Source organism: Silene latifolia, chromosome 3 (assembly GCF_048544455.1).
Source record: "Silene latifolia isolate original U9 population chromosome 3, ASM4854445v1, whole genome shotgun sequence".
Taxonomy (NCBI): Eukaryota; Viridiplantae; Streptophyta; class Magnoliopsida; order Caryophyllales; family Caryophyllaceae; genus Silene; species Silene latifolia.
This window is the reverse complement of record NC_133528.1, coordinates 92,848,085-92,874,283: the sequence shown is the minus strand read 5'-3', so window position 1 is coordinate 92,874,283 and position 26,199 is coordinate 92,848,085.

Below are 26,199 nucleotides of genomic sequence, written 5' to 3'. Positions count from 1 at the left end.
CTTCTTCATTAGTGAATGTGACTCGTTGTGTGAACCATTTGTCCTTGTTCATTAGCCCTTATGACTCGTTGTGTGAACCATTTGTCCTTAATTATTAGTGAATGTGACTCGTTGTGTGAACCATTTGTCCATGTTCATTGGTCTTTGTGACTCGTTGTGTTAAACAATTATAATTGTTCATTAGTCCATGTGACTCGTTGTGTGAACCATTTGTCCCTGTTTATTCGTAAATGTGAGTCGTTGTGTAAACCATTTGTCCTTGTTCATTAGTCTTTGTGAATCGTTATGTTAAACAGTTGTAATTTTTCATTAGTCCATGTGACTCGTTGTGTGAACCATTTGTCCCTGTTTATTAGTAAATGTGACTCGTTGTGTGAACCATTTATCCTTGTCCTTGTTTATTAGTGAATGTGACTCGTTGCGTGATCCATTTGTCCTTGTTCATTAGCCCTTGTGACTCGTTGTGTGAACCATTTGTCCTTGTTCATTTGTCTTTGTGACTTGTTTTTTAAACAATTGTAATTGTTCATTAGTCAATGTGACTCGTTGTATGAACCACTTGTCCTTGTTCATTTGTCATTGTAATTCGTTGTGTAAACCATTTGTCCTTGTTCATTAGTCCTTGTGACTCATTGTGTGAACTTTTTGTCCTTGTTCATTACCCTTGTGACTCATTGTGTGAACCATTTGTCCTTGTTTATTAGTAAATGTGACTCGTTGTGTGAACCATTTGTCCTAGTTCATTAGTCCTTTTGACTCGTTGTGTAAGCCATTTGTCCTTGTTTATTAGTGATGTGACTCGTTGTGTGTCCTTGTTCATTAGTGAATGTGACTCGTTGTGTGAACCATTTGTCTTTGTTCATTAGCCCTTGTGACTCGTTGTGTGAACCATTTGTCCTTGTTTATTAGTGAATGTGACTCGTTGTGTAAACAATTTGTCCTTGTTCATTAGTCTTTGTTACTCGTTGTGTTGAACAATTGTAATTGTTCATTAGTCCATGTGACTCATTGTGTGAACCATTTGTCCTTGTTCATTAGCCCTTGTGACTCGTTGTGTGAACCATATGTCCTTGTTCATTAGTCTTTGTGACTCGTTGTGTTAAACAATTGTAATTGTTCATTAGTCCATGTGACTCGTTGTGTGAACCATTTGTCCTTATTTATTAGTGAATGTGACTCGTTGTGTAAACCATTTGTCCTTGTTCATTAGTCTTTGTGACAAGTTGTGTTAAACAATTGTAATTGTTCATTAGTCCATGTGACTCGTTGTGTGAACCATTTGTTCTTGTTCATTAGCCCTTGTGGCTCGTTGTGTGAACCATTTGTCCTTGTTTATTTTAAATGTGACTCGTTGTGTGAACCATTTGTCCTTGTTTATTTTAAATGTGACTCGTTGTGTGAACCAGTTGTCCTTGTTCATTAGTCCTCGTGACGCGTTGTGTAAACCATTTGTCCTTGTTTATTAGTGAATGTGAGTCGTTGTGTGAACCATTTGTCCTTGTTCATTAGTGCATGTGACTCGTTGTGTGAACTATTTCTCCTTGTTCATTAGCCCTTGTGACACGTTGTGTGAACCATTTGTCCTTGTTTATTAGTTCTTGTGACTTATTGTGTTAAACAATTGTAATTGTTCATTAGTCCATGTGACTCGTTGTGTGAACCATTTGTCCTTGTTTATTAGCCCTTGTGACTCGTTGTGTGAACCATTGTCCTTCTTCATTAGTGAATGTGACTCGTTGTGTGAACCATTTGTCCTTGTTCATTAGCCCTTATGACTCGTTGTGTGAACCATTTGTCCTTAATTATTAGTGAATGTGACTCGTTGTGTGAACCATTTGTCCATGTTCATTGGTCTTTGTGACTCGTTGTGTTAAACAATTATAATTGTTCATTAGTCCATGTGACTCGTTGTGTGAACCATTTGTCCCTGTTTATTCGTAAATGTGACTCGTTGTGTAAACCATTTGTCCTTGTTCATTAGTCTTTGTGAATCGTTATGTTAAACAGTTGTAATTTTTCATTAGTCCATGTGACTCGTTGTGTGAACCATTTGTCCCTGTTTATTAGTAAATGTGACTCGTTGTGTGAACCATTTATCCTTGTCCTTGTTTATTAGTGAATGTGACTCGTTGCGTGATCCATTTGTCCTTGTTCATTAGCCCTTGTGACTCGTTGTGTGAACCATTTGTCCTTGTTCATTTGTCTTTGTGACTTGTTTTTTAAACAATTGTAATTGTTCATTAGTCAATGTGACTCGTTGTATGAACCACTTGTCCTTGTTCATTTGTAATTGTAATTCGTTGTGTAAACCATTTGTCCTTGTTCATTAGTCCTTGTGACTCATTGTGTGAACTTTTTGTCCTTGTTCATTACCCTTGTGACTCATTGTGTGAACCATTTGTCCTTGTTTATTAGTAAATGTGACTCGTTGTGTGAACCATTTGTCCTAGTTCATTAGTCCTTTTGACTCGTTGTGTAAGCCATTTGTCCTTGTTTATTAGTGATGTGACTCGTTGTGTGTCCTTGTTCATTAGTGAATGTGACTCGTTGTGTGAACCATTTGTCTTTGTTCATTAGCCCTTGTGACTCGTTGTGTGAACCATTTGTCCTTGTTTATTAGTGAATGTGACTCGTTGTGTAAACAATTTGTCCTTGTTCATTAGTCTTTGTTACTCGTTGTGTTGAACAATTGTAATTGTTCATTAGTCCATGTGACTCATTGTGTGAACCATTTGTCCTTGTTCATTAGCCCTTGTGACTCGTTGTGTGAACCATATGTCCTTGTTCATTAGTCTTTGTGACTCGTTGTGTTAAACAATTGTAATTGTTCATTAGTCCATGTGACTCGTTGTGTGAACCATTTGTCCTTATTTATTAGTGAATGTGACTCGTTGTGTAAACCATTTGTCCTTGTTCATTAGTCTTTGTGACAAGTTGTGTTAAACAATTGTAATTGTTCATTAGTCCATGTGACTCGTTGTGTGTGAAGGAAATGTAGATTCATATACATACTAACATACTCTTATATGTCGAAATTAATTTGTCATAAAATTAAATGTGGATTTTATGCATGGAAACAATAATAAAATAGAGGAGAAATCATGTCCTTACTTTGATAATTTCGGTTTAATGGGCACAAGAGAGATCACCTTTCTCTCTTGTTCTTGAGCTTTTCCTTATGGAAGAACAAAGATCCAAGTATAGGATCTCTCCCTAAGCTTTATACCCAAGGCTATCTCTTAATACAAATTAATATTATAAGTACTAGTATAATATTAATAAGGTAGAAAATTGAACCAAAATATTATTTAACACTTGAATATTTCGGTTTTTATGAGAGAATGAGAGGAGGATTTTTCTTCTCACTAGAACTTATATTTTGGATGATAAGTTGAATGAATAATAATGCACTACACTTAGTATATTATTAGGTAAAAATTATAGGAAAAACAATGATGGGTTTTTCTTCCAAAAACCGTGTAAGAGGAGAGGTTAAGGGGAGCCAATGCATGCCCACATTTGTCTTCACAAGGAGTAGTAGGGTTGCATGGCTACTAAAGCAAAACAATCATTATGTTTAGCTACTAATTAAACAATTAATTAGCTTAAAACTCCTCCAATTTTCGGCACTTTTAGTTAATATGGATTCCATATTAATTTTGTCAATTGTCAATATGTTACATGTCACATGTCACATAAACTTGTTATGTATTTTTATCATATTAAAAATCAACGTATTAATAAAAATACGTCACATACAAAAATCGACTTGGTAATTTCATAATTACTTGTGCCAAAATTTTACCAATTATAAATTACAACCGATTGTATTTATAACAATTCATTCAAATTTAATTGTTACATTAAACAATTATTTCATCCGAGTAATCATACAATTCAATTACTCAGACCGTATCTTATTTAATCACATTTCAATATGATACGTAAATTTTACTTCCAAAATCGTCCGTCAATTTTCAAGTAATTTAATTAACTCGTAACATTATACGATTAATTAAATAATCAATTAAGAGTGTTGCCCTATAGGTATGACCTAGGGGTCAACTGATCACCACCGTCACACGACGATAATGTCAAACTCTAGTCGACCAATCATTACCGATATATGTTGACCATTGACAAACAAAATTACTTCCCAATTGTATTCTATATAATGAGATTTAAACATGTGATTATCATGATCAACAGTCGTGATCGCATTATTGTCGGAGGACACATATTCCAACAATCTCCCACTTGTCCTCGACAAGTGTGCGTCACCAATTCTCTTGTCCTATTACTATCTCCCACTCAATGCAAGGTGTCTTTCAGGTCGTACTTGCAAGTGATCATATCGAGAGTGGTTTCCTCGATCTGGAGAATAACTGATTGACCGGACTTATCTATCATAGATACTTTCCGAGCGTGGCCACGCATTTCGATTCATTACTCCTCGAGTGGCCCCGAGATATTGTTATAACCCTGACTAGGGGTGGACAATTCCTATCGCACTCATTCCCTTCGACTAGCCACAGCCATCATAACCCAAAATATGCCCATTTGACCCCATTTACGAAGGTCGTAGTAACACAAATCAAAGTTAATCTGAAACTGTGCCATCTTAGGCGAATAGTCTTTAGTCAAAAGAATCGACTCATTCGAATACTATAGTAGCTCTCGCCACGACCAGGCTATATAAATTTGCCAGAACTCTATAAGCGGTCATTAGGCCCGACAAAATGTTCCTAACAGTCTGCCTATGTGATCAATTAGTCATCTCACATGACTCTATGGCACTTGAACTTGCCATCAATCGCATCACACTCTAGTCACTTTGAGACGTCACCTCATACAAGTAACTATGGGCAAATACAATGTTAATCCGTGTTCACTTTAACGGGGTTCAATTGTCTCTACAACCCGTTTGGATACAACAAAGTACAAGGTGAGTTAATAATAACTCAAACGACAAATGTCGACATCACACTCGGGTAGTCAATATCATATTACAACCTTGTGATGTTTATCATAAGTGTAAACACTTATTGATTGCAATAGAAGTTTAACATCCCATGTGTCCATGTGTTCAAACTTCTTACACTTGCATTTTCCTTCACATCCATGTTCTCTCTCATATCATGAATCTTACCAAGTACACATCAAGGTTCTCGACCTTGGTTTTGGTTCTTTAACTTGAAAGAACTTTCTTATCGATCATCTCATAACGAACGAATTTGCGATGAATAATACAACTTGTACCGATCAAGTATTCCATCCACACACAATGCACTAGGTATATGTTTTGTAGAATCTTGTAACAATTGACAAGATTATTTAGCTTAGCACTTCTCACAAGTCCTAGCTTTACTAGGAAAGATTGTTTTTGAATAACCTCTTATTCAACCAAGCATCTTTCCAAAACTTCTCATTTCTCTTTCTGGGCTTGAAAGATTTGGGATTCTCATAAATCCTCATATGTGCTCGGATTTTCTACAATATGTGCAACCTCTTGACACACAATAGAACATTCCGTCAATCACTAAAATCGCTCATCGGATTCTACTCGAGAATTTATGACGTTTCTATTATGGCTTATGCAGTGTAATGTCCAAGGGTTTAGACAAAAACAACAAACAAACCAGCAGAAACAAGACAAGTTCTCAGGAATGCAATAAACTTGTGCTATTTAATAAAATTATGAATTGACCTCCTAAAATCATGAAACTTGGCAGTAAATTACTTTGATATGAGAACTAACTCTGAGTAAATTTCCAGGATTTTTAGAGGACTCAAAGTATTTTTAAGACTCAACTGAACTGACGACAGACACAAAGGACTGGTAATTGAGACAGTTATGGGATTTGACTGAAAGGAGGGAACTTTGGATATAATTATCAACTATAAAACCCACAGAATTCTCACAGGGAATTAAGCTAACAATTTGGGGTGTTAGAGTTAAGAAATTCCACAGTTAACACAGAAAGACTCAATCAAACAAACAAAAAGCTAAACTAACCACATCTCGACAGAAAGTTTATACTCTACTAACAGGTACTTAATCAATAACCACAGTCTAAGCACAGGTTATTATCAAGCCCGACTCTAATCTACAGACTAAGCACAAGATTAAGAGGTTTAAATTTGAGAGAATTCTCGGTTTCATTCATAAATCACCGTGTTACAACGAATCGAGTTGAGGTCCTTATATAGGCCTTTTTAGGTTACAATCTTGAAAGAAAACTACATCCAAGGGTCGGGATCCCTCCTCACATGCTGGTAAGAGTCCAAGTACAATATTACAACGGTTTAAAAGCTCTTAATTGTAAACTGGAATGAAAACAAAAGAGAAAAATGCAGGTGACATGTGATGTTGTGGTCCTTTCTTTGCATTGCTGGCTTTTCTTTTGAATGTAGGCACTTGAGGACGAAATGATTGAGTCCTTGGCATTAAAATTGGCTCTAGGTGGTATCTGGTATATGGGAAGACAAGCCAAAAGTTCTTTGTGTGCTTTTTCCTCATGGTTTTGCCAGAAATGGAAAGTTTGCTTTTGTTGTTTGTCATTTCTTTGTCGATTCTGTCCACTTGGTTTTCTAGGACTTGCATTGTGATTTTCCCTTGGACCCCTAGGACTTTTCTGAGCCTAGTTTAGTGACCAACCAGCTGGCCATGGTGGCAGCTGGTGGTTGGGCTTGTACTCGTACCTATTAGCCTCTAAACTTAGCCCAGTTTGGTTGCTTCCTGGAATGGGTGTGGTGTTGTTTTGGCCTGCTTGCATTTGTGGGGTGTCCTGGTCTGTGGCTCCTGCTGCAACCTCCCCTGGTTGAACAGGGCTTGTCCTCAAGCCTGATGATTCCTCCCCCTCAAAGATCCTCATAATAGGGACTTAGGTCACCTACATTAAAAGTGCCATGCACCTCATACTCTCTGGCATCCACTTTGTAGGCATTTGGACCAATCCTCTCAATAATTTCAAAGGGGCCATCAGCTCTTGGCATTAACTTGTTCTTTCTTCTTTTTGGAAATCTCTCCTTTCTTAAGTGAACCCAGACCAAATCCCCTGGAACAAATTCTTTCCTTTTCTGATGTACCTTGGATTGTTTCATGTACTTCTCATTGGTCTTCTCAATTTCCCTTTTCACAGTGTCATGGAGTTTCAGCAGCTGTTCTGCCCTGGCCTTAGCATCATGATTCATCTCTTTTCTTGGTACAAATGACAAGTTTACAGGCATTAGTGGATTAATCCCATAGACAACCTCAAAAGGACTATGACCAAGATGCGATTGATGGTGATCTGTTGAAGGCAAATTCTGCTGCTTCTAACTTGATGTCCCAATCTTTTAGACTCTTGTTTACAAGACATCTCAGAATCCTACCCAAGGTTTTGTTGGTGACCTCGGTTTGGCCATCTGTTTGGGGGTGGTGAGAAGTCTTGAACAACAACAGTCTTGTCTTGAGCGACTTCCATAGAGTTTTCCAAAAGTAACTCATGAACTTTGTATCTCTATCTGAGACAATTGTCTTTGGAACTCCATGAAGCCTTACAATTTCTTTTAGGTATAGCTCAAAGAACACTGGCAAAGCATCTTCTTTTTCTTGCAAGCTATAAAATGGGCCATCTTACTGAACCTGTCAACAACAACCATGATTGAATCCTTTCCTCTCTGTGTCCTTGGTAATGCAACAATAAAATCCATGCTCACATCCTCCCATGGCTTACTTGGTACTGGTAATGGGATATATGGGCCAGTTTGGAAGGAACTCTTAGCCATTTGACACACCGAACATCTTCTCGAGAACATTTTGGACATCCCCCATCATTCTTGGCCAATGGAACTGTTCCTGTAGTATGTCCATTGTTTTCTGAACACCAAAATGCCCTCCCAAACCTCCTGAATGGACTTCCCTGATTAGGAGGTCCCTGTATGAACCCCTTGGAACACAGAGCTTGTTCCCTTGGAATAGAAACCCATCTTGCAGCAAGTATTTGTTCCCTGGAACCCTATGCCCTTCAAACTGTGTGATCCACTCCTCAGAGAAGTCAGGGTCTTCCTTGTACATCTCTTTCATGAACTCAAAACCAAGGACCCTGGTTCCCATAGTTGACAGTAAGGAGTGCCTCCTTGATAGTGCATCTGCCACTACATTTTGTTTTCCTTCTTTATACTTGCTGGAAAAGGTGAATGATTGCAAGTACTCCACCCATTTAGCATGTCTGTGACTCAATTTGTGTTGACCATTGATATATTTCAAAGCTTCATGATCAGAGTGTAACACAAATGGCTTTGGCTTCAAGTAGTGACTCCAATGCATGACGCGCCGATAATTGCATAAAATTCTTTGTCATAGGTAGAATACTTTAATTTAGCTCCATTCAGTTTCTCACTCAAGTAAGCTACAGGTTTCGAGCTTGGATCAGACGCACCAATGCCTACCCCACTGGCATCACACTCTACTTCAAAGAGTTGATCAAAGTCCGGCAATTTCGAATAGGGGTCTCACACATCAACTTCTTAATCCTCTCAAAGGATCTGTTGAGCACTCTCGGTCCAGTGGAACTCCCCTTTCTTCATACACTCAATAATTGGAGCAACAACTGAACTGAAGTTCTTGATAAATCTCCTATAAAAGGAGGCCAATCCATGGAACCCCTCACCTCGGTGATTGTTTTAGGAGTTGGCCATGATTGAATGGCTGCAACTTTGTCCTGATCAACTGTAATTCCCCTTCCAGAGACAATGTACCCTAGGAATGCCACTTCTTCAACCATAAAAGTGCATTTTTCCAGTTTGCCAAATAGCTTTTGTTCCCCGAGGATCCCGAACACGCTTTCAAGATGTTTCAGGGTGCTCTCTTTTGTTCTTCTTTGTAAACCAAGATATCATCAAAGTAGACCACTGCAAATTTGCCTAAACATGGCCTTAGCACCTCAGTCATCGGTCTCATAAAGGTGCTTGGTGCATTAGAAAGACCAAATGGCATCACAAGCCACTCATATAGCCCATGTTTAGTTTTGAAGGCGCGCCTTCCACTCATCTCCTTCCCTTATCCTGACTTGATGGTACCCTTGCCTGAGATCAATCTTAGAAAATATCATGGCACCACTGAGTTCATCTAACATGTCATCCAACCTTGGTATTGGGAACTGTACTTGACAGGTGATGTTGTTAATGGCTCTGCTGTCAAGACACATCCTCCATGTTCCATCTTTCTTTGGAACAAGTAGAGCAGGGACCGCACAAGGATCGAGAGATTCCCCGACAAATCCTTTGCTCATAAGTTCCTCAATTTGGCTTTGCAATTCTTTGGTAGCAGTGGGATCACTCCTATAAGCTGGCCTGTTGGGAAGCACTGAGCCTGGAACAAGGTCTATGTGGTGCTCAATGCCCCTCAATGGTGGCAACCCACTAGGCAACTCTCTTGGAAACACTTCCTTATACCTCTGAATTAATGGCCTAACTTCAGCGGGCATCTCGGGCTCCCTTCCTTGCTTACTTCTTTGGATAGTAACACCCAGACAGGTTGTTCTTGCTTCATTTCTTTGATCATGGTGCTTCAGAGAAAGAAATAGCACACCATTGTTCTCCTCTGGCATACTTGGACCTCCATAGTTTCTCTGGTTGGGTGGTAATGGGGTCAGAGTGACCTTCTTGCCTTCATGCTTGAAACTATAGATGTTATCCTTCCCATGGTGAGTGGTATTTCTGTCATACTCCCATGGCCTTCCCAGGAGTAGGTGGCAGGCATCCATTGGGACAATATCACACAAGACTTCATCTTTATACACCTTCCCAATAGAAAATGGAACCAAGCATTGTTTGTCCACCCTCACTTCTGCTCCCTTGTTCAACCATCTCAACTTGTAAGGGTTTGGGTGTTCTTGAGTTGTCGGGTTGAGTTTACTAACCATGGCATTTGATGCCACATTTGTACAACTTCCCCATCTATGATTAGGTTACAAACCCTCCCCCGGATCGTGCATCCGGTTCTGAATATCGGGGATCTTTGATCGGCTTCCCGAGGTGAGTGTTGGGAATGCATAACCCTCCACAAGACTAAGTTGTGACTGTATCGGGGGGGCCACAACGCATCTTGTTCTGTTCTCCTTCGCCTCCACTTCCTCCATTATCATGGTCTCATCTTCCTCATACTGAACCAAACCTTCCCTCTCCCACTGTTCTACTTCCATTGTTGTTAAGGTTCTCTTAGAAGGACAGTCCTTCCTAAAATGGCCATACCCTTGGCACTTTGGAAGCATTTAATTTTCCCATCATCACAGTGTGTGTTGGTTCTAGGATTCACATGACTCTTCCCCCTGTCTGGTGTTGGTTGGGTTGCAAGTTTTGGAGTTTCTCCAATCCTAACCCCAGAAAAAGGTTTGAAAGTGGATCTGGTAAGGGGTTTGGAAGCAAGACCTTGGCTTTTCCCATCTTTTCAATCCTCAATGCAAGGTTGATCGCCTCATCAAAGGACCAGACTTGTTGCATTCCGACTCTTATAGCAATCTTAGGATCTAAGCCCTCAACAAACCTAGCAATTTTCTGTTCGGGCTTTTCAAGTAATCTCACATTGCAGGGTAAGTTGTTCAAAGCTCCTAAGATAAGACTCAACAGATTGTTGGTCTTGTTTCAGCCGGGTTAACTTGATAAACATATCCTGTGTGTAATCTTTAGCTATAAACTTATCCTTCAATTTCTTTTTAAGTTTTAGCCAAGATTTAATGGGTTCCTTGCCTTCTCTCATTCTCTGGCTTTTCAGGGTTTCATACCAAAGTGAGGCATAACCTTTGAATTTAAGGATAGAAACTTTGAAAGCTTTCTGTCGAGATATCCCTTAAATTCAAAGACTCTCTCAACAGTTCTAATCCAGTCTAACAAATCCTCGGGGTTTAAACTACCATGGAAATCAGGAATTTCTACCTTTATATCTTTGTCTCTTTCCATGTAGATGCCCTCTGCCATAGATTCATCGATTCGACATGTCTTCTCCATGTTCCTGGTGGTATGGTTGTCCTCTTCCCGCTCCAACAAAGCCTCTACCCCCGCCTCTGCCTCTCGTAGGGTGGCCTGTTAGGAACTCCTTCTGCAAGAGTGTTGACAATATTTACCAGTTCATTGATTCTTCCCGCTATCTCGATCCACCCCGGTCTCAATACCAAGAAAATCTCTCTTCACTCATGGGTTATTTTTTGTAGTTTTGTTGTAGTTAGGGTAAAAATGAACTCACTTTCCTTCCCAAGACTAACACAAGATGGAATCGTGTTAAAACCTTGCTCTGATATACCAATTTGCAGTGTAATGTCCAAGGGTTTAGACAAAAACAACAAACAAACCAAATAGAAACAAGACAAGTTCTCAGGAATGCAATAAACTTGTGCTATTTAATAAAATTATGAATTGACCTCCTAAAATCATGAAACTTGGCAGTAAATTACTTTGATATGAGAACTAACTCTGAGTAAATTTCCAGGATTTTTAGAGGACTCAAAGTATTTTTAAGACTCAATCGAACTGACCGACAGACACAAAGGACTGTAATTGAGACAGTTCTGGGATTTGACTGAAAGGAGGGAACTTTGGATATAATTATCAACTATAAAACCCACAGAATTCTCACAGGGAATTAAGCTAACAATTTGGGGTGTTAGAGTTAAGAAATTCCACAGGTTAACACAGAAAGACTCAATCAAACAAACAAAAAGCTAAACTAACCACAATCTCAAAGACAGAAAGTTTATACTCTACTAACAGGTACTTAATCAATAACCACAGTCTAAGCACAGGTTATTATCAAGCCCGACTCTAATCTACAGACTAAGCACAAGATTAAGAGGTTTAAATTTGAGAGAATTCTCAGGTTTCATTCATAAATCAGCTGTGTTACAACAGTCTGAGTTGAGGTCCTTATATAGGCCTTTTTAGGTTACAATCTTGAAAGAAAACTACATCCAAGGGTCAGGATCCCTCCTCACATGCTGGTAAGAGTCCAAGTACAATATTACAACGGTTTAAAAGCTCTTAATTGTAAACTGGAATGAAAACAAAAGAGAAATGCAGTGACATGACGAGTTGTGGTCCTTTCTTTGCATTGCTGGCTTTTCTGTTGAATGTAGGCACTTGAGGACGAAATGATTGAGTCCTTGGCATTAAAATTGGCTCTAGGTGGTATCTGGTATATGGGAAGACAAGCCAAAAGTTCTTTGTGTGCTTTTTCCTCATGGTTTAGCCAGAAATGGAAAGTTTGCTTTTGTTGTTTGTCATTTGTCAGATTCTGTCCACTTGGTTTTCTAGGACTTGCATTGTGATTTTCCCTTGGACCCCTAGGACTTTTCTGAGCCTAGTTTAGTGACCAACCAGCTGGCCATGGTGGCAGCTGGTGGTTGGGCTTGTACTCGTACCTATTAGCCTCTAAACTTAGCCCAGTTTGGTTGCTTCCTGGAATGGGTGTGGTGTTGTTTTGGCCTGCTTGCATTTGTGGGGTGTCCTGGTCTGTGGCTCCTGCTGCAGCTTACCAATCAATCATCATGCTCTTATGCATATGATTCATAATTGGACATGTATATGATTATTCTAATGGCGGAAACATTAGTTACTAATAATCATGAGATCAACCGTTTTTAGGTTCAATGAACTACCATGACTGCTAATGGTAATCCCATTTTCATTCATATGAATAACCTATGTATATGTTGATACGATGTGTATCTCTTAATACTAATCCAACATCCCTTGATGTAATTGGATTCATCATAGTCCATTTTCATCCAGAATTGAAAACTCAAAAGCTTCTTTATGAAAGAAGGTATTAGCTCGTCATTCTTTAATGAGTGATGAGTTGTAAGCATTCAAGGATGATAGCTCCCACTAAATTCCATGTCTTCACATGAGAATTTCTTAACTCCCACTCAATTCTACACATTTCGAAATTGACTTCTTAATCGAAATTTAAATTGCATTGCCAAGTTATTAGGATAAAACCATATATGTTCCCATCATATCCTTTCAAAATACCTATTTTGAAGTGGTCTCATCTTAACCTTACGGAAAGAGATTTTTAAATCTCCGACACACTCATGTCATAATGATGTGTAGTAATGTCATCATTCAAATATAAACAATATTTAGAATACGTCCTTCGCAAATACCCTTTTGGAAGGAGATTTAACCATTTCATAGCAAGGTTAAGCAATGACATTTGCGTGGTTAAAATTTTGGTCATTGAAGATATCGGTATATCAATTTTGCAACTCGATCATAACTAGTATGTTACTTTGATTCATTTAGGCTCTTAAGTAAATCTCATGGTTGAAACTATTGGTCAAATGTTTCATAAACTTAGTCAAAAACTTGTTAAGACTTTACATTAGTCATTTTATTCCAAAACTTCTTTTGGTCTCCTCGTGTAGTTATCTTGAGAATATACTTTTATGATTATTACACTTGGTCTCTTTAGTCATATAGAACTAACTTGAGACCATAGATCTCATCTATTCGGCATACTATGTAAATAGATATACCTTTATTCAAATCATTCTCTCTTGCGTAGATCTTCATATACACAAAAAACACAATTTGATCTTTGTCTTGTGTGTTGTGTCCTCATTTTTCTCCCACTCTATCTTTAGAATAAATACACTAAACATTCAAAGATAGCATATGAGACACAAATTAATGATGTTGAATTATAAGGAGAACTATCTCATAGGTAGACTAATTGTTATTGAATTCATATGTGTACTTGGTGATTGACATACCTTTAAGAGAGTTCATAGACTCAAAATCGCTTTATAAATGATCATACACAAGCCTTAAGCATGTGGACATATAATGAAACCCGTCATTATAATTGTCTATTAGATCACCTTTAAGTGAATAATCTTATGTTTCAAAACGCAAGCATTTAAAGATGAAATTTTAGAACATAAAGGATAAATGATAAAAACGGGTGATTTGGGTTGCAAACCAAGTCACCATCATCCAAAATACAAACCATTATCCAAAATACTTTTCCATGTCGAACACGGAAACTTAAAGTTCTAAAAATTCAAAACATAACTTAAAATAAGACAATGAAAAACAAAGCTCCACAAAAGCTATCCTTAGCTTCTCCATGGTTTCTCATGCTTGTTTTTCTTTTCCCTTGTCTTTGCTTGGTGGAGGCCCTATTTACAATAAAAAGGGAGATACATTATCACAACTTTGCATCATAATACCATAGTTGAATTAGAAACATAAAAGAAGGTTAGTCATTTACCTACTGGAGTGATCTTTCCAGCTTTGATATCACCAAGGTATTTGGAACAATTTCTTTTCCAATGTCCCATGCCATTACAATAATGGCATTTATCAAGAGGACCCTTCTTGACTTTGGATGTGCTAGCTTCACAAGACTTAGCTTTGGTGAATGTGGGAGCTTGCTTTTTACCCTTCTTTCCACTCTTCTTGAACTTCCCCTAACTCTTTGTGCTTATGTTAAGCACATCTTTGGGAGGGTTCACATTTAACCCCATGTCCCTCTCGGCTTGCACAAGTAACTTGTGCAACTCCTCAAGAGACACATCCTTGTCTTGCATGTTGAAATTCACCCGGAATTGCACATATGCCTTGACTTTGGACAAGGAGTGTAGAATCCTATCTACGATGAGTTCTTTGGGGATTTCAACCTTTTGAATTTTCAAGGTCTCGACAAGCTCCATGAGTTTGAGCACATGAGGGCTAACCTTTTGGCCCTCTTTGAAGTCGAGATCAAAGAATGCCGCGGCCGCCTCATATTGGACGATCCGCGGAGTTTGTGAAAACATGGTCACAAGTTTGGAGTAAATCTCATTAGCATTGCCCATTTTGAAGGCTCTCCTTTGGAGGTCCGCCTCCATCGCAAATATCAAGACATTTTTCATTGCGGCGGACTCCTTTTGGTAAGTCTCATAGGCTTCCCTAGTGGCCGCGGTGGACCTAGTGGAGGGTTCGGGTGGAGAGGCCTCGGTAAGGTAACGAAGCTTGTCGTCACCTTCGGCGGCTAATTTGAGTTGGGCATCCCATTCGGAGAAATTTGACCCATTTTTTTCAAGTTTACATCGATCCATAAAGGATCGGAGCCAAGACGAACTAGCGAGTGGTGTAGCATTAGGAGTTGGTGTTGATGTTGCCATTTGTTATGAAAAAGAAGTGGTCTACAAAACAAAATATAAGGAGTAAAACAATTGTCGTTTTAATAATACTCGTAAAAATGTATGATTTAAACAAGTTTTATGCATTTTTCTAGTGACCTCTACCCAACTAGATAAATGATTCCAAGACCCAAATTCATATCGACTTAGGCACGGGGTAGCCGATGAAACCTTTATCAATATAACTCGGTGGATTAACTTTTAATCGATTCTACTTTTAGAACTCTTGGTCGATAAAATTACTCTAATATTTATCTATAGCCCAAAACACATCAACAAGGGCACGGGGTAGCCGATGAAACCCTTATCGATTACTTTTGTTGAGTTCAATCCAAATTTCGAATAAATGTGTCCATTATCCAAACCCACATTAACTTAGGCACGGGGTAGCCGATGAAACATGAATTCGGTGGATTAGACATTTATCACCCACTTCCCCTACGTAACAAGGTTTGTACCCCGGGGTAGCCGAGTGCACTCCCTCGCGAAATAGGTTTTCATGGTTTCTACTATTCGGTAAGGCTATGTCTCAATTAATTGTTTTAGCGAGAGGTCATGTCAATTTATTATCTATCACGTTTTAAGTGAACTAAAGCGGTGAACTACGATAATTTGAATTGACACGGTCGATAAACTCGATAAAATAAGGATGCATGTTTTAGTTATGGCGATTTAGCGATGCATGTGACATAAAATAAAATGCAAGCATAAAGATAAAAAAATCCTAGTATGGCCTTTCCTAAAATAGAAAAACTATTTAACTATTACATATTCGGAAACCAACTCCATTGGTCCCTTGAACTTCGGTTGTGGCACGCATCTCGAGGTAACACCGTCTTTATGTATCGCCATTCTTGAAGAAATCCGTCTTTGGGAACTCCGGAATGAATAAAATTACATAACAAATTACATAATTTCCTATTATACATTTGTAACTAAAATAAAATAAATCTATTAAATTACAAAACGGTGATACGAGATCACAATAAAAAATACAACCGAATCGATATTCCCATACATTTCGGGAAATACCAATTAAAATCTAAAGCCATACTAAGTAAAATTACATAATTCAAAAATTACATAAATTAAAATTATGACAATCATAAAGAAAATGCAGCATTATAATATGTATGAACATGCTCAATTTTATGCTAAATCGCCTTTAATTAGCCAATATCGTATATTACTCGGTTTTTTACGACGGTTTGCGTGATTTCAACATTTTTATAATCACATAAATACATAAACTCATATTTATGCATAAGTTAATTACCCTAACCTCTTAGGACTCAAAATATAGTCTTCACTAATAATTTGACCATAATTAACCCATATTTTATAAAATTGTTCATAAATGGACTAAAAATTACAAAATAAGCTATTAAACTTCAAATAAATCACAAAATTTCAAATAAATTCAAAATTTGAAATTTAAACTCATGAACATTCTGGAAAAATTCCATGACACTCATAATGTTCAAAATCTTAGGTTAAAAATTTCGAAAATTTACCGGAAAAACAATGTTGCGGTTTATCGATTTTTAATAAAATAATCATAAAAAACATGGAAAAATTATTTTCACTAACTTTTCAATTTTAGATCTGAAAACGATAATAAAATGCAACATTAGACGTTTTTCCTAAGTCATAGATTATGTTTTATTAATTTTCACTAATAATGTCACTATTTATGCTATTTTTCTTCAAAAATTCATAAATCATGCAAAAAGACTTCTTTATAGCCAATTATTTTACACACATCTTTTTAAATTGCATGTGACAACATATTAATTTTCTATGACTAGATTCGAAATTTAACTCATATTAACCTATTTTTCACTTAAATCCGAATTTAATAATGAGAAATTCATTTTTCGAGCATAACAAGTCCAAAAATTATGAAAAATTACAGGTTATCTCAAAATAATATATGTGACAACATATCCAAAAATCAATGAAAAATTCGAAGTATAGCTAATTTTAGACCAAAAATGACATTTTTACTCATAAAATCACATTTAAATGCCATTATTGTAAAATATGAACAATAAAAATCCGAAAAATTAACCAAAATATCCTAAAACATTTTAGGACCAGAAATATTAACATGCATGGATTGATTTCGTGATATCTCATAATAACACAAATTTTACAAGTTTTATTTGTTATTCTTATAACTCGGAAAAACTTTTAACCGATTTGCATGCAAACAACCGTGGCTCTTGATACCGATTGAAGGAAATGTAGATTCATATACATACTAACATACTCTTATATGTCGAAATTAATTTGTCATAAAATTAAATGTGGATTTTATGCATGCAAACAATAATAAAATAGAGGAGAAATCATGTCCTTACTTTGATAATTTCGGTTTAATGGGCACAAGAGAGATCACCTTTCTCTCTTGTTCTTGAGCTTTTCCTTATGGAAGAACAAAGATCCAAGTATAGGATCTCTCCCTAAGCTTTATACCCAAGGCTATCTCTTAATACAAATTAATATTATAAGTACTAGTATAATATTAATAAGGTAGAAAATTGAACCAAAATATTATTTAACACTTGAATATTTCGGTTTTTATGAGAGAATGAGAGGAGGATTTTTCTTCTCACTAGAACTTATATTTTGGATGATAAGTTGAATGAATAATAATGCACTACACTTAGTATATTATTAGGTAAAAATTATAGGAAAAACAATGATGGGTTTTTCTTCCCAAAACCGTGTAAGAGGAGAGGTTAAGGGGAGCCAATGCATGCCCACATTTGTCTTCACAAGGAGTAGTAGGGTTGCATGGCTACTAAAGCAAAACAATCATTATGTTTAGCTACTAATTAAACAATTAATTAGCTTAAAACTCCTCCAATTTTCGGCACTTTTAGTTAATATGGATTCCATATTAATTTTGTCAATTGTCAATATGTTACATGTCACATGTCACATAAACTTGTTATGTATTTTTATCATATTAAAAATCAACGTATTAATAAAAATACGTCACATACAAAAATCGACTTGGTAATTTCATAATTACTTGTGCCAAAATTTTACCAATTATAAATTACAACCAATTGTATTTATAACAATTCATTCAAATTTAATTGTTACATTAAACAATTATTTCATCCGAGTAATCATACAATTCAATTACTCAGACCGTATCTTATTTAATCACATTTCAATATGATACGTAAATTTTACTTCCAAAATCGTCCGTCAATTTTCAAGTAATTTAATTAACTCGTAACATTATACGATTAATTAAATAATCAATTAAGAGTGTTGCCCTATAGGTATGACCTAGGGGTCAATCGATCACCACCGTCACACGACAAGTAATGTCAAACTCTAGTCAGCCAATCATTACCGATATATGTTGACCAGTTGACAGTAACAAAATTACTTCCCAATTGTATTCTATATAATGAGATTTAAACATGTGATCATCATGATCAACAGTCGTGATCGCATTATTGTCGGAGGACACATATTCCAACAGTGTGTGACTCGTTGTATGAACCATTTGTCTTTGTTCATTAGCCCTTGTGACTCGTTGTGTGAACCATTTGTCCTTGTTTATTAGTGAATGTGACTCGTTGTGTAAACAATTTGTCCTTGTTCATTAGTCTTTGTTACTCGTTGTGTTGAACAATTGTTATTGTTCATTAGTCCATGTGACTCATTGTGTGAACCATTTGTCCTTGTTCATTAGCCCTTGTGACTCGTTGTGTGAACCATATGTTCTTGTTCATTAGTCTTTGTCACTCGTTGTGTTAAACAATTGTAATTGTTCATTAGTCCATGTGACTCGTTGTGTGAACCATTTGTCCTTGTTTATTAGTGAATGTGAGTCGTTGTGTGAACCATTTGTCCTTGTTCATTAGTGCATGTGACTCGTTGTGTGAACTATTTGTCCTTGTTCATTAGCCCTTGTGACACGTTGTGTGAACCATTTGTCCTTGTTCATTAGTTCTTGTGACTTATTGTGTTAAACAATTGTTATTGTTCATTAGTCCATGTGACTCGTTGTGTGAACCATTTGTCCTTGTTTATTAGCCCTTGTGACTCGTTGTGTGAACCATTGTCCTTCTTCATTAGTGAATGTGACTCGTTGTGTGAACAATTTGTCCTTGTTCATTAGCCCTTATGACTCGTTGTGTGAACCATTTGTCCTTGTTTATTAGTGAATGTGACTCGTTGTGTGAACCATTTGTCCATGTTCATTAGTCTTTGTGACTCGTTGTGTTAAACAATTATAAATGTTCATTAGTCCATGTGACTCGTTGTGTGAACCATTTGTGCCTGTTTATTCGTAAATGTGACTCGTTGTGTAAACCATTTATCCTTGTGCATTAGTCTTTGTGAATCGTTATGTTAAACAGTTGTAATTTTTCATTAGTCCATGTGACTCGTTGTGTGAACCATTTGTCCCTGTTTATTAGTAAATGTGACTCGTTGTGTGAACCATTTATCCTTGTCCTTGTTTATTAGTGAATGTGACTCGTTGCGTGATCCATTTGTCCTTGTTCATTAGCCCTTGTGACTCGTTGTGTGAACCATTTGTCCTTGTTCATTTGTCTTTGTGACTTGTTTTTTAAAACAATTGTAATTGTTCATTAGTCAATGTGACTCGTTGTATGAACCACTTGTCCTTGTTCATTTGTAATTGTAACTCGTTGTGTAAACCATTTGTCCTTGTTCATTAGTCCTTGTGACCCATTGTGTGAACTTTTTGTCCTTGTTCATTACCCTTGTGACTCATTGTGTGAACCATTTGTCCTTATTTATTAGTAAATGTGACTCGTTGTGTGAACCATTTGTCCTAGTTCATTAGTCCTTTTGACTCGTTGTGTAAGCCATTTGTCCTTGTTTATTAGTGATGTGACTCGTTGTGTGTCCTTGTTCATTAGTGAATGTGACTCGTTGTGTGAACCATTTGTCTTTGTTCATTAGCCCTTGTGACTCGTTGTGTGAACCATTTGTCCTTGTTTATTAGTGAATATGACTCGTTGTGTAAACAATTTGTCCTTGTTCATTAGTCTTTGTTACTCGTTGTGTTGAACAATTGTAATTGTTCATTAGTCCATGTGACTCATTGTGTGAACCATTTGTCCTTGTTCATTAGCCCTTGTGACTCGTTGTGTGAACCATATGTCCTTGTTCATTAGTCTTTGTGACTCGTTGTGTTAAACAATTGTAATTGTTCATTAGTCCATGTGACTCGTTGTGTGAACCATTTGTCCTTATTTATTAGTGAATGTGACTCGTTGTGTAAACCATTTGTCCTTGTTCATTAGTCTTTGTGACAAGTTGTGTTAAACAATTGTTATTGTTCATTAGTCCATGTGACTCGTTGTGTGAACCATTTGTCCTTGTTTATTAGCCCTTGTGACTCGTTGTGTGAACCATTGTCCTTCTTCATTAGTGAATGTGACTCGTTGTGTGAACAATTTGTCCTTGTTCATTAGCCCTTATGACTCGTTGTGTGAACCATTTGTCCTTGTTTATTAGTGAATGTGACTCGTTGTGTGAACCATTTGTCCATGTTCATTAGTCTTTGTGACTCGTTGTGTTAAACAATTATAAATGTTCATTAGTCCATGTGACTCGTTGTGTGAACCATTTGTGCCTGTTTATTCGTAAATGTGACTCGTTGTGTAAACCATTTATCCTTGTGCATTAGTCTTTGTGAATCGTTATGTTAAACAGTTGTAATTTTTCATTAGTCCATGTGACTCGTTGTGTGAACCATTTGTCCCTGTTTATTAGTAAATGTGACTCGTTGTGTGAACCATTTATCCTTGTCCTTGTTTATTAGTGAATGTGACTCGTTGCGTGATCCATTTGTCCTTGTTCATTAGCCCTTGTGACTCGTTGTGTGAACCATTTGTCCTTGTTCATTTGTCTTTGTGACTTGTTTTTTAAAACAATTGTAATTGTTCATTAGTCAATGTGACTCGTTGTATGAACCACTTGTCCTTGTTCATTTGTAATTGTAACTCGTTGTGTAAACCATTTGTCCTTGTTCATTAGTCCTTGTGACCCATTGTGTGAACTTTTTGTCCTTGTTCATTACCCTTGTGACTCATTGTGTGAACCATTTGTCCTTATTTATTAGTAAATGTGACTCGTTGTGTGAACCATTTGTCCTAGTTCATTAGTCCTTTTGACTCGTTGTGTAAGCCATTTGTCCTTGTTTATTAGTGATGTGACTCGTTGTGTGTCCTTGTTCATTAGTGAATGTGACTCGTTGTGTGAACCATTTGTCTTTGTTCATTAGCCCTTGTAACTCGTTGTGTGAACCATTTGTCCTTGTTTATTAGTGAATATGACTCGTTGTGTAAACAATTTGTCCTTGTTCATTAGTCTTTGTTACTCGTTGTGTTGAACAATTGTAATTGTTCATTAGTCCATGTGACTCATTGTGTGAACCATTTGTCCTTGTTCATTAGCCCTTGTGACTCGTTGTGTGAACTATATGTCCTTGTTCATTAGTCTTTGTGACTCGTTGTGTTAAACAATTGTAATTGTTCATTAGTCCATGTGACTCGTTGTGTGAACCATTTGTCCTTATTTATTAGTGAATGTGACTCGTTGTGTAAACCATTTGTCCTTGTTCATTAGTCTTTGTGACAAGTTGTGTTAAACAATTGTAATTGTTCATTAGTCCATGTGACTCGTTGTGTGAACCATTTGTTCTTGTTCATTAGCCCTTGTGGCTCGTTGTGTGAACCATTTGTCCTTGTTTATTTTAAATGTGACTCGTTGTGTGAACCATTTGTCCTTGTTTATTTTAAATGTGACTCGTTGTGTGAACCAGTTGTCCTTGTTCATTAGTCCTCGTGACGCGTTGTGTAAACCACTTGTCCTTGTTTATTAGTGAATGTGAGTCGTTGTGTGAACCATTTGTCCTTGTTCATTAGTGCATGTGACTCGTTGTGTGAACTATTTGTCCTTGTTCATTAGCCCTTGTGACACGTTGTGTGAACCATTTGTCCTTGTTCATTAGTTCTTGTGACTTATTGTGTTAAACAATTGTAATTGTTCATTAGTCCATGTGACTCGTCGTGTGAACCATTTGTCCTTGTTTATTAGCCCTTGTGACTCGTTGTGTGAACCATTGTCCTTCTTCATTAGTGAATGTGACTCGTTGTGTGAACCATTTGTCCTTGTTCATTAGCCCTTATGACTCGTTGTGTGAACCATTTGTCCTTGTTTATTAGTGAATGTGACTCGTTGTGTGAACCATTTGTCCATGTTCATTAGTCTTTGTGACTCGTTGTGTTAAACAATTATAATTGTTCATTAGTCCATGTGACTCGTTGTGTGAACCATTTGTCCCTGTTTATTCGTAAATGTGACTCGTTGTGTAAACCATTTGTCCTTGTTCATTAGTCTTTGTGAATCGTTATGTTAAACAGTTGTAATTTTTCATTAGTCCATGTGACTCGTTGTGTGAACCATTTGTCCCTGTTTATTAGTAAATGTGACTCGTTGTGTGAACCATTTATCCTTGTCCTTCTTTATTAGTTTATGTGACTCGTTGCGTGATCCATTTGTCCTTGTTCATTAGCCCTTGTGACTCGTTGTGTGAACCATTTGTCCTTGTTCATTTGTCTTTGTGACTTGTTTTTTAAAACAATTGTAATTGTTCATTAGTCAATGTGACTCGTTGTATGAACCACTTGTCCTTGTTCATTTGTAATTGTAACTCGTTGTGTAAACCATTTGTCCTTGTTCATTAGTCCTTGTGACTCGTTGTGTGAACTTTTTGTCCTTGTTCATTATCTCTTGTGACTCATTGTGTGAACCATTTGTCCCTGTTTATTAGTAAATGTGACTCGTTGTGTGAACCATTTGTCCTTGTTCATTAGTCCTTTTGACTCGTTGTGTAAGCCATTTGTCCTTGTTTATTAGTGATGTGACTCGTTGTGTGTCCTTTTTTATTAGTGAATGTGACTCGTTGTATGAACCATTTGTCTTTGTTCATTAGCCCTTGTGACTCGTTGTGTGAACCATTTGTCCTTGTTTATTAGTGAATGTGACTCGTTGTGTAAACAATTTGTCCTTGTTCATTAGTCTTTTTTACTCGTTGTGTTGAACAATTGTTATTGTTCATTAGTCCATGTGACTCATTGTGTGAACCATTTGTCCTTGTTCATTAGCCCTTGTGACTCGTTGTGTGAACCTTATGTTCTTGTTCATTAGTCTTTGTGACTCGTTGTGTTAAACAATTGTAATTGTTCATTAGTCCATGTGACTCGTTGTGTGAACCATTTGTCCCTCTTTATTAGTAAATGTGACTCGTTGTGTAAACCATTTGTCCTTGTTCATTAGTCTTTGTGGCTCGTTATGTTAAACAATTGTAATTTTTCATTAGTCCATGTGACTCGTTGTGTGAACCATTGTCCTTCTTCATTAGTGAATGTGACTCGTTGTGTGAACCATTTGTCCTTGTTCATTAGCCCTTATGACTCGTTGTGTGAACCATTTGTCCTTGTTTATTAGTGATTGTGACTCGTTGTGTGAACCATTTGTCCATGTTCATTAGTCTTTGTGACTCGTTGTGTTAAACAATTATAATTGTTCATTAGTCCATGTGACTCGTTGTGTGAACCATTTGTCCCTGTTTATTCGTAAATGTGACTCGTTGTGTAAACCATTTGTCCTTGTTCATTAGTCTTTGTGAATCGTTATGTTAAACAGTTGTAATTTTTCATTAGTCCATGTGACTCGTTGTGTGAACCATTTGTCCCTGTTTCTTAGTAAATGTGACTCGTTGTGTGAACCATTTATCCTTGTCCTTGTTTATTAGTAAATGTGACTCGTTGCGTGATCCATTTGTCCTTGTTCATTAGCCCTTGTGACTCGTTGTGTGAACCATTTGTCCTTGTTCATTTGTCTTTGTGACTTGTTTTTTAAAACAATTGTAATTGTTCATTAGTCAATGTGACTCGTTGTATGAACCACTTGTCCTTGTTCATTTGTAATTGTAACTCGTTGTGTAAACCATTTGTCCTTGTTCATTAGTCCTTGTGACTCGTTGTGTGAACTTTTTGTCCTTGTTCATTATCGCTTGTGACTCATTGTGTGAACCATTTGTCCTTGTTTATTAGTAAATGTGACTCGTTGTGTGAACCATTTGTCCTTGTTCATTAGTGCTTTTGACTCGTTGTGTAAGCCATTTGTCCTTGCTTATTAGTGATGTGACTCGTTGTGTGTCCTTTTTCATTAGTGAATGTGACTCGTTGTGTGAACCATTTGTCCCTGTTTATTAATAAATGTGACTCGTTGTGTGAACCATTTATCCTTGTCCTTGTTTATTAGTGAATGTGACTCGTTATGTGATCCATTTGTCCTTGTTCATTAGCCCTTGTGACTCGTTGTGTGAACCATTTGTCCTTGTTCATTTGTCTTTGTGACTTGTTTTTTTAAAAAATTGTAATTGTTCATTAGTCAATGTGACTCGTTGTATGAACCACTTGTCCTTGTTCATTTGTAATTGTAACTCGTTGTGTAAACCATTTATCCTTGTTCATTAGTCCTTGTGACTCGTTGTGTGAACTTTTTGTCCTTGTTCATTATCTCTTGTGACTCATTGTGTGAACCATTTGTCCTTGTTTATTATTAAATGTGACTCGTTGTGTGAACCATTTGTCCTTGTTCATTAGTCCTTTTGACTCGTTGTGTAAGCCATTTGTCCTTGTTTATTAGTGATGTGACTCGTTGTGTGTCCTTTTTCATTAGTGAATGTGACTCATTGTGTGAACCATTTGTCTTTGTTCATTAGCCCTTGTGACTCGTTGTGTGAACCATTTGTCCTTGTTTATTAGTGAATGTGACTCGTTGTGTAAACAATTTGTCCTTGTTCATTAGTCTTTGTTACTCGTTGTGTTGAACAATTGTTATTGTTCATTAGTCCATGTGACTCATTGTGTGAACCACTTGTCCTTGTTCATTAGCCCTTGTGACTTGTTGTGTGAACCATATGTTCTTGTTCATTAGTCTTTGTGACTCGCTGTGTTAAACAATTGTAATTGTTCATTAGACCATGTGACTCGTTGTGTGAACCATTTGTCCTTGTTTATTAGTGAATGTGACTCGTTGTGTGAACCATTTGTCCTTGTTCATTAGTCTTTTTGACAAGTTGTGTTAAACAATTGTAATTGTTCATTAGTCCATGTGACTCGTTATGTGAACCATTTGTTCTTGTTCATTAGCCCTTGTGACTCATTGTGTGAACCATTTGTCAATGTTTGTTTTAAATGTGACTCGTTGTGTGAACCATTTGTCCTTGTTCATTAGTCCTTGTGACTCGTTGTGTAAACCATTTATCCTTGTTTATTAGTGAATGTGAGTCGTTGTGTGAACCATTTGTCCTTGTTCATTAGTGAATGTGACTCGTTGTGTGAACTATTTGTCCTTGTTCATTAGCCCTTGTGACACGTTGTGTGAACCATTTGTCCTTGTTCGTTAGTCCTTGTGACTCGTTGTGTAAACCATTTGTCCTTGTTCGTTAATCCTTCTGACTTGTTGTGTTAAAACAATTGTAATTGTTCATTAGTCCATGTGACTCGTTGTGTGAACCATTTGTTCTCGTTCATTAGCCCTTGTGGCTCGTTGTGTGAACCATTTGTGCTTGTTTATTTTAAATGTGACTCGTTGTGTGAACCATTTGTCCTTGTTCATTAGTCCTTGTGACTCGTTGTGTAAACCATTTGTCCTTGTTTATTAGTGAATGTGAGTCGTTGTGTGAACCATTTGTCCTTGTTCATTAGTGAATGTGACTCGTTGTGTGAACTATTTGTCCTTGTTCATTAGCCCTTGTGACACATTGTGTGAACCATTTGTCCTTGTTCATTAGTTCTTGTGACTTATTATGTTAAACAATTGTAATTGTTCTTTAGTCCATGTGACTCATTGTGTGAACCATTTGTCCTTGTTTATTAGCCCTTGTGACTCGTTGTGTGAACCATTGTCCTTCTTCATTAGTGAATGTGACTTGTTGTGTGAACCATTTGTCCTTGTT